Source organism: Aedes aegypti, chromosome 3 (assembly GCF_002204515.2).
Source record: "Aedes aegypti strain LVP_AGWG chromosome 3, AaegL5.0 Primary Assembly, whole genome shotgun sequence".
Classification (NCBI taxonomy): domain Eukaryota; kingdom Metazoa; phylum Arthropoda; class Insecta; order Diptera; family Culicidae; genus Aedes; species Aedes aegypti.
The window spans coordinates 218,324,852-218,334,799 of NC_035109.1; the positions used below are offsets into that span (position 1 = coordinate 218,324,852).

At 37.8% G+C, this 9,948-nt stretch overlaps 1 protein-coding gene across 1 annotated transcript in view; it reads right to left on the reverse strand.

Annotated features, from left to right (window-relative positions):
- LOC5565745 overlaps window positions 1-8,953 on the reverse strand; it is a 583,865-nt gene extending 574,912 nt beyond the window's left edge. Inside the window, exon 1 of the mRNA XM_021852121.1 lies at window positions 8,877-8,953. The gene's annotated coding sequence lies outside the window, so the exon portion shown is untranslated. The remainder of the gene's footprint in view (window positions 1-8,876) is intronic.
- Window positions 8,954-9,948: the final 995 nt, after the last annotated feature.

Below are 9,948 nucleotides of genomic sequence, written 5' to 3' on the forward strand. Positions count from 1 at the left end.
CATTATTTAAAATATTGGGCAGAAAATCTATTTCTGATTGAGTTTTTGAAGTTTCTTAATACGTGTTGAATTTTGCTTCGAAATGAACATTCAGTTCGATGCTTTAGGCTAATTTTCCAAGCAGCAATTCGAGGCAGCTTCTAGACCAGATTCTTCGATTGAAGTGAGGAAGCAAAGGGTATCGCCAATCGTGATAAGTTTTTCCGAATTTGGTTGATTTAACCAGGATGTCTTGACCTCCACTAGGAGAAACTTCCATATCACGAAGAATGGAGACTGCCGCGTTTTGCCGGAAATTTAAGGGTTTCAACAAATCGTAAACTATTTTTCAAGGCCGTCTTGAAAGGTCGATTTCAAGACCTGAAGAGAGCAATTCTCGCTGAAACCAGGCCGTCATCGGCACCTATCGTTGGAATTCCAATTTCATGTCCCTGATTGCTAGTATGGGGATTTTTTTTATTTCCGTACGAGTTGGGGCCGAAAGGTCTCAGATTTTCATGAAACTTTTTCCTCAGGCAGGGCTTATCAATATATGAATTAAAAAAAATTGGGAAAAATTCAGGGTCGCCTATTTTTCCGGAAAACTCAGTTGGAAATTTTTTGTTTTCCCCTGACACTACTTACTTTGAAAAATCATAACTCAAGAACGAAGCATCATAGAAACAAAGTTTTTTTATGAAAATGAAAGCAAATTTTCTAAGGAATAAAAAAAATATTAACTGGAAAAAGTTTTCCACAAAATTTTCCACCGTTGAGAAAATTTGTAAAGAAAAGCCGGAATAACTATGCTCCAACTCGTGAAAAATTTTCAAAAAAATATTTTTAAGAAGATAATTTCATAAGCTTTAATCGCTGAAATTTTTTAAATTTAATTGTTTTTCGGTTTTGAGTTATGGCCAATTTTGTAAAAAAATGTACAAATGTGCCATTTAGAGCCTTTTCTTTGAAAAATCATAACTTGAAGCATTGTAGAAACAAAATTTTTTATGAAAATGAAAGCAAATTTTCTCAGGAATAAGAAAAAATTAACTAGAAACAGTTTTCTACAAAATTTTCCATATTTTTTTTTCCTGAGAAAATTTGCTTTCATTTTCATAAGAAACTTTGTATCTTCGATGCTTCTTTCTTGAGTTATGATTTTTCAAAGAAAAGGCTCAAAATGGCACATTTGCACATTTTTTACAAAATTGGCCATAACTCAAAACCGAGAGAAAAGTTCATTTCAAAAATTTCAGCGCTTAAAGCTTATGAAATTATCTTCCCAAAAAAATTTTTTTGAAAATTTTCTACGAGTTGGAGCATAGTTTTTCCGGCTTTTCTTTACAAATTTGCTCAACGGTGGAAAATTTTGTGGAAAACTTTTTCCAGTTAATTTTTTTTTTTTAATTTCTGCGAAAATTTGCTTTCATTTTCATAAAAAACTTTGTTTCTACGATGTCAGAGGAAAACAAAAAAAATCCAACTGAGTTTTCCGAGAAAATAAGCGACCCTGAATTTTTCTCAATTTTTTTTTATTCATATATTGATGAGCCCTGCCTGTGGAAAAAGTTTTATGGAATTCTGAGACCCTTCGACCCACTTTGCACGGAAATAAATAAAAATCCACATATGCTAAAACTAAAGGGTGGTCGTTTCGGGTTTCTCGAATTGGTGGACCTCTTGTACGCCAGCCGGCTAAACAGTTTGCAAAATAGCCCACTTTTAGATAAATCTTAGGTAGTTTTTCACGTGATATGTCTTATATTTCCCTTGGAGCACATAGCAAACTTAGTGGCATCGTATAGAGGAAGGATATAGCTTTCATCTTAGACTAAACAAATGTTGGCGGCCATTTTGAATTTGGCCGCCATCTTGAATTTTGGTAGTAGATCCGTTGTTTTTTCACCATTAGCGCACCGCTTGTTAAGTATTCTGAGGCCACCATCAGAAAGCTGAGAAAAAAAAAAACTGAGTAAGATAGGCTACAATGGTATTTACCCTATTAAATGAACGATTTTCTAAATCATGTTCTACGATTTTGACGTATACACGCTAAGCCAGCTCCACGCAGCGCATGTGTTGAAACTACACAGAATGAGGCAACCAATGCAGAACTGGCAGACTGAGTGAAAATTCTGCGTAGGTCGCACTCATTGCCAATTGCACGATGACGTCATCAGAAAATCGCTCTTTTTCCCTCCTCCGGGAAATCTTAAAACAACGGTGCCAGTTCCTGTCAAAGTTGACAGGTACTGGCACCATTGTTTTCAAGTTTCATTGAAGAGCGAAAGAGAGAAAATTTCGCCGTGAAGTGCATAATTATGTGAGTGGCCGACGTGTTGGCCTTCGGCAGAGCGGGGATCGATGGAAACGGAACTGTCAATCATTTCCAAATGCGCAAATCGCAAATGCGAAAGTAAGTTTTTTCCCCACTTGCTTCCGCTTCGGCTATTCGAATGAAAAAATTTCTGAAAAACTTGGAATGTTTTTTTAATGTTTTCAGAAGCAAAACAAACATGGATGCGAATTCCGCATTCCAAGCGTTCCTCCTCTGTGCGCAATTCACTCATTCAGAACAACAACAAAAACAAGTTTTCAATCGTTGGTGTTTTGTTCGAGTCGAATGAAGAATAGGAGTATTAATTTAAGAGATAAAAATCTGGCGGCCATCTGGCGCCATATACGCCATATACAGTGACTGCGCCTATACGCCATATACAGTAACTGCGCCTAATTTTCTCCGTCGTTAACAACGTACGACGACGGCCCCGGCATGACCTAGAGCGGCTCAAGCAACCGGATGTCGCCAATGCGTTCGCGCAGCACCTCGAGGCTGCATTACCGGAAAAGGGTGAGCTGGATGAAGCCTCTCTTGAGGACTGCTGGAGAACAGTGAAAGCAGCCATCAACAATGCAGCTGAGAGCAATATCAGGTACGTGGAACGGAGTCGACGGAACGATTGTTTCGACGAGGAATGTAGGCAGATTCTGGAGGAGAATAATGCAGCACGGGCGGTCATGTTGCAACAAGGGACCTGACAGAACGTGGGACGTTATAGACGGAAACAGCACAAACAGACCCGCCTCTTTCGGGAGACAAACGCCGCCTGTAGGAGACGAAGTGCGAGGAGATGGAACAGCTGTACCGGTCTCAAGAAACACGTAAGTTCTATCAGAAGCTCAACGCATTCCGCAACGGCTTCGTGCTGCGAGCCGAGATGTGCAGGGATAAGGATGGGAGCATTCTGACGGACGAGCGTGAGGTGATCAAAAGGTGAAAGCAACACTTTGACGAACATCTGAATGGCGCTGAGAGTACAGGAAATGAAGGACGGGACAACGGAGGAAATGCCTTCGACAGTACTGCGGGCGATGGAAACCAACCAGCCCCCACTTTGAGGGAGGTTAAGGATGCCATTCACCAGCTCAAGAACAATAAAGCTGCTGGTAAGGATGGTATCGGAGTTGAACTCGTTGGGATGGTCCCGGAGAGGCTGCCCATTTGTCTGCACCGGCTGATAGGCACAATCTGGAAAACAGAACAGCTACCGGAGGAGTGGAAGGAAGGGGTAATAAGATGGTGAGAACTTTCGAGCAACCACCATTCTAAATGCGGCCTACAAAGTATTATCCTAGATCACCTTTCGTCATCTGTCAGCTGTGGTAAACGAGTTCGTGGGATGTTATCAAGCCGGCTTCGTTGACGGCTGATTGACAACTGACCAGATTTTTACTGTACAGCAAATCCTTCAAAAATGTCGTGAATACCGGGTCCCAACGCATCACCTTTTCATCGATTTCAAGGTGGCATACGATAGTATCGACCGCTTAGAGCTATGCAAACTCATGGACGAGCACAGCTTTCCCGAGAAGCTCACGAGACTGATAAAAGCAACGATGGAAGGTGTGCAAATTCCAGTTCGTTTGGATCCCGCCGGGGACTACGACAAGGTGATGGACTTTCGTGCCTGTTGTTCAATATTGCGCTAGAAGGTGTTATGCGGAGAGCCGGGCTTAACCGAGTACGATTTTTACGAGATTCAGTCAATTTGTTTGCTTCGCGAATGTTATGGGCATTTTCGGCCGAACATTTGAAAAGGTGGCAGACCTATACACCCCCTGAAACGCGAGGCAGCAAAACTTGGTCTGGTGGTGAATGCGACCAAGACAAAGTACCGTAAAATCTGGTGTAATTGATCAGAAGGGTAAAATTGATCATTGTATCGCACGATTTTATTTATTCCTAATGGAGCACAAATATCAATGTAACCTGCAGTAAATGAACGTTGTTTGTCGTAACTATTGTCGAATTATGTGTTGTGGAGTTTTTTGCGTTAAAGAATGTTGATTACTATTAAAATAATGTAAAATTTCAAAATCATGTGCGGTGCAGTGTTGACATACAGTATCGGACATATAAAATGCACCAAAGCCGTTTTCCCATACAAAATGGTAAACTTCAGAGAGCTATATCTCCGCCGTTTTTCAACCGATTTTTCTCATTTTTTCTGAGACGAACTACAAATTTCCTCAATTTTCGAAAACTATAATAAAAATTGTGCGCATTTGTTTATTGCGTGATAAGGACCAAAATCGCTGAAGACACCAAAAAGATACGTCGCATAGTTGGCCTGATACATTACTATTCGTCTTGGTGCATTTTTTATGTCAAAATTCAGCCTATTTGTATCTTTTAAACCAATAGCTTTCACACAACTTTTTCAACATCAAAAATCGAGGTAATTTGTAGTTCGTCACAGCAAAAATGAAAAAAAATCGGTTGAGAAACGGCGGAGATATAGCTCTCTGAAGTTTACCATTTTGTATGGGAAAACGGCTTTGATGCATTTTATATGTCCGATACTGTACATCCTTGAACTTCTAGTTCTAAAAAAGGATTTGAACATGGTAGAACCTTAAGGTTTGTGAGGATGCTTAAGATATATCCCAAAACCAGATTTCATCACCAATACTCGCACCAATTAGCTCATATGGTTGAAATAATTGAATTTCTGTTAGATATCATTGAATTCCTTAAGAAATAGCATACATTTAAGCGTTTTTCGCGTAATTCTTGAAATTTAACTATTCATTTTTTATATAAATATTGCATTGTTAAGAATTTGACAAGCATTTTCGGATTCAGGGAGCTCAAATTTATCATGTAGAATTGTTTTGAAAACTAACAATAATGGCATTGACAAGTGAGCAATTTCACCGCGAAATGAGATCTCCTGATTTTTTTTATTTTAGAGATATTTGTTAACACTAAAATGACATTTGTTAGAAAACTTCGATACGTGAGACGATGAGGCTCACCTTCGTTCCTTGTTTTCCTGCATTTTGTTGTTTGGCATTGTTAACATTATAGAAAACAGACTAGAAAAACCGTGAAAAACGATCAATTTTACCCGAAATTACGGTACATGCTAGCTGGTAGGGCCGAGCGCGACAGGGCTTGTCTAGGTCGCAGTTCGAGGTGGTCGCCGGGTTCGTCTACCTTGGATCCTTGCTAACGGCTGGCAATAACGTTAGTCGTGAAATACGGAGGTGCATCATTAGTGGAAGTCGGGCCTACTATGGCCTCCACAAGGAGCTGCGGTCAAAAAAGATTCACACCATTTACAAAACGAAGGATGAACCACGACCTCGCTCAACTCTACTGCGAACCCAGTATTCTGAAGGTAGCTAAAGCAGGAAGGGTACACTAGGCAGGGCATTTATCATGAATGCCGGACAACAGCCCTGTAAAGATGGTTTTCGCTTCAAATCCGGTCGGAACAAGAAAACGAGGGGCGCAACGAGCTAGGTGGATTACCAGGTGCACCAGGACCTATAGAGCGTGGGTCACGTACGAAATAAATAAATAATAATGGCCATGATCATTATCATTACGATAAACAAAAAAGTTAGGATCTCTTTTGAGTTTACAGTATGGCCCATAAAAAAATGCGAAAATTGTTTGAACGTGAATATAGCACCCACAAGCGTTATTTTCTTTGTTTTTGATAGTGAATGTAATTTCTGATTATTGTAGTATATTCTGACACAACTTCGCTATCCAGGACAATTTTTGTCATATTTTTCTTACTGTCCTAAATAATGTACTAAAGCAAATAAATTCAAATGTATTGTCCGCCCAAAGCTAGCAACAGCGTCTGATTGTCGTATACACTGGTGATAAACTTTCCACCTTCAAAAATCACACTTTATTGTTGAAAATTTTAGTTTGTTTGATATCAGAGGATAGAGGAATTCTTAGAGAACGTGTTTTTCATGATCACAATAAAACATTTTGCCAGGGTCAAATTTTTGAGGGCATTTGCGTCATGTAGGTTTGATATGCCTTTATTTTTTGTTAAGGTTGAATAAAAAATAAATACGGAGGACTATAACAGGTTTTTGAGGATGAAATTTGTTCCTACGGTTAGAGACAACTAATATCAATACTAGCTCATAGGTTTTGAGCAAAACGGAGCCGCATATCACACTTATATTAACTTTCAATCAAAGCTCTCCAAAATGAGCCGTTTTCTCGAAAATATGTTTAAGTCTTCAATTACCCAGGCATGAACCTATTCTATCATTTGATATGGGCGTATGCTGAAACCAAGGCCAGTGAAGAATCCCACGCCATCGTGAATGTTATAGAAGCTTTCATCACAAAGATATTGAACTCGACGTCCGCATAATAAAATTTGAAGGTATGCTTCCAATTTCTCTCTGGTATGGTGAAAATAACAGATAAAAATCATATCCAAAGCGAAAAACTGAGTCTTAATAGATTAAACAATACAAGTAATGAATAATATTTATGTTTCATTCACATTTTCGATTTAAAAACTACCATAAAACATGTTATGACGATTTTCGCATTTTTTTATGGGCCATACTGTAGATCCAGGTTTCAAATACGTTTCAGTAATAACTGATATATGCACGTTATTAGCTGTGAGAAAATTAAACAGCTCGTCCTCTTTACCATTCACAACCCGAAGAAAGTTGTTTTTCTGATTTGAGAATCAAACATTTTGAAAATTAAATTTCACAATTGTAACAAATAGCAAATATCCGGAAACTTCCCATGATATATGGAATTGCGCAAAATTTAATATATATTTCACCAATCAAATACAAAATATAGTTACTCAGAATGTCGAAAGCATTCGCAACGAAAATTCTTGGAAAAAGTGAGAACTTCGATTAAAAATAAAATCGATGAAATATAAATCCACAAATTTTCAGAAAGTAATTAATTGTTCTTGGTTAATGTATTTGACAAATGTTTTCAATTGGCACATATTCAAGGAAAAAAAAACCTCAAGGTTCTACTAATTTTAAAAACCATGAAAAAGTTGTGTGTCGAATCATACACTTCAGGTTAGTTATCAGAACACCATATATGATTGACTTCCCGTAAGAGCTGGTGTTGCTCAATGCAGCATTTCGGAGCGAATATTGTATAATGTTTCCACAACCAATTGAGTTACCTCAAAGATAAAAAACAAATCGCTGTTTGCGTTTGTTTTCTGTAAATAGTTCGTAAAAAAATTTGGATTTTTTTCTTCACGCATACAAAACTGGAAGATTTTTGCCATTACTCTTAAAATTCAAAAGCCACAGACAAACAGACGTAACACTTAGAACAAATTTCTTCAAAATCCATCGCCCAGTTTACACCGTCATCATCTGGTGAGCATGTTGCACAAAAAGGTGTTTCGTGCAACAAGACCGGCAGATGGCGGTAGTGTGAAACGTCAAACGCGAAGAAAAACGATGCGCGCGCCTCTAGTTGTGAGATTTGTAACATAACGAATTTGAAATGATCGTTAAATGAGTGGTCGATGGAAATTACGTCAGTGTTACGTCTGTTTGTCTGTGCAAAAGCTCTTGATTTGAAACCTTTATGTTTCATTTAAAATATTAAATTTTGATTTTGATAAATTAGTTCAATTAGGTTAAGTATCTAGAACTTATGCTAGATAAAAATTTAACACTTAAAAATCGCATTGAGGGTATTCAAGCCAAACATAACAAATATTCAATAACAATTATCTATCTATGTTCTTAACTATTACGGCAATCGTTTAAAAAAGTGTTTATTATAGCCTTATTTTGTTTTACCAAATTATGATGATGGAGTTGCCTAACGCAAAACTCCTACATATAAATTAATGTATGGGTTGAAATGATACTAATTTAAGAAACATACATATTGCAAAGCACTGCTTTCATTATTTTCTATTTTCATTTTGAATTATGAACTTGATTGAATAATCAGAAGTTTTCAAAATATTTTATCGGTATTGTATAGGTTTTCGTATATGGACAAGAGCTTAAAAAAATCAAAATTATTCGATTATAAAAATGTAGTCCAAATACTGATCTCTGGCAAGAAAAAATCCGATTGACATTCGTTTTGATAGTCTGCTTGTTCAGATATAGTGTGTGCCCTCTACCAACCGAATGACAGTGAGACAAACGGGCCTAAAATAGTTGTATAGGCCATATTATTTGAGAAGTTTGAACTGGTCAAATAAGTGTTTCAAGAACATTGTCAACTGGAAACCGTATTCATCGGCAATCAGCACTGTAACGATTGAAAACAAAAGTGTTCATGTGTCTCCCGCACTCTACAACACATAACAACACCAACACAGTATCAGATGGCTGTGTATCCTCTCTCAGTTAGTAGTCACAGCAGCAGCGAGGAAAGAATCTTTCTCATATTTTCCTAATGGCTCATATCCTGATCCTGTGGCTGAATTGAAACCCATTCAGACGCCAAATGCACTGATTTGAACGAATTATCACTCAAATCATACATTTTCAGCAATGTAAACACCACCGGAACAAGCCCAACCGGCTAAGAGTTAAAACCAACCAAATTCACTCACAAAAATTGGTAGTAATTGATAACGATTATCAAAAAACAGGCGACACCAACGCACGGAAATTCCGAACTGAAACGTCATCGGGAAAAATTTTTGACAACAATAAAAGATTCAATCTCGTTTCCTCACTCTCACGTAGAAACCGAAACTCTGACTCAAGATTTGCTCTCATTTTCCGCGGTGACACAGTCTGTCGGGAAAACCCCTCAGGTTTTCCTGTCTACTCAACGAGGGTGATATCGCACTTCCATTCCTTTAGTCTGTTGCATTCGCTAAAGACCACACGTATCACACCGAATACTATCTGGAAAGCTTTCAGTTGCTCTCAAAGCTCAATCGATTCCCAGCGCTCTCCGCTATCTGGAAAAGTTACACGTTTTCCCAGTGTGAAGGAATGTAGATGCACGTGGGTGAGGAGGATTTCCGAAATGTTGAATCAAATTTCAAAGTACGAAAGCTTTGCTTGTGTATAGCTTTGCAAATATTTCAACCAAGGAAACTAAATTTTTCGTCAGGGGTGAATCACCTTTTTCTTTAACCTTGACTGACGCAGGAATCGAACCCACACCCCATGACACGACGCGATTACTGCCTGACGACACGAAGCCCACAAAAAAAAACATCAATAGTTGTAAATTTCTCTTTCAAACTAATTCAAATGAATGAAAGGCTAGGTCTAGAGAGAAAAAAACAGCATGTATTTACTAAATTGCAAACATCATCAAAAAAATTTTCAAAATATATAAAATCAGAGTAGGAACTTATTTGTAGAATAAATATGCTTGAAAACAATGACTATTATCATGACAAAACGGTCAACGTGGTTTCTCGTAAATGTGAACTATCTGAAAAGTGCCTCCAGGTATTGTTTTTATTGATCCATTCCTAATTCCTTCACGGAGAAAAATATAGTAAACGCAATCAAATATTAGTTATTTTCAAACTAAAATTTGGGTTGAATATTGCACAAATAAAATTTTAGTTTGAAGTAAGATGACAAAACTTAACGTTTGTTTAAGGTCGTCTTGAAAGGTCTCTCAAGTGACTATAAGTCACATGAAGAGATCAAAAATGG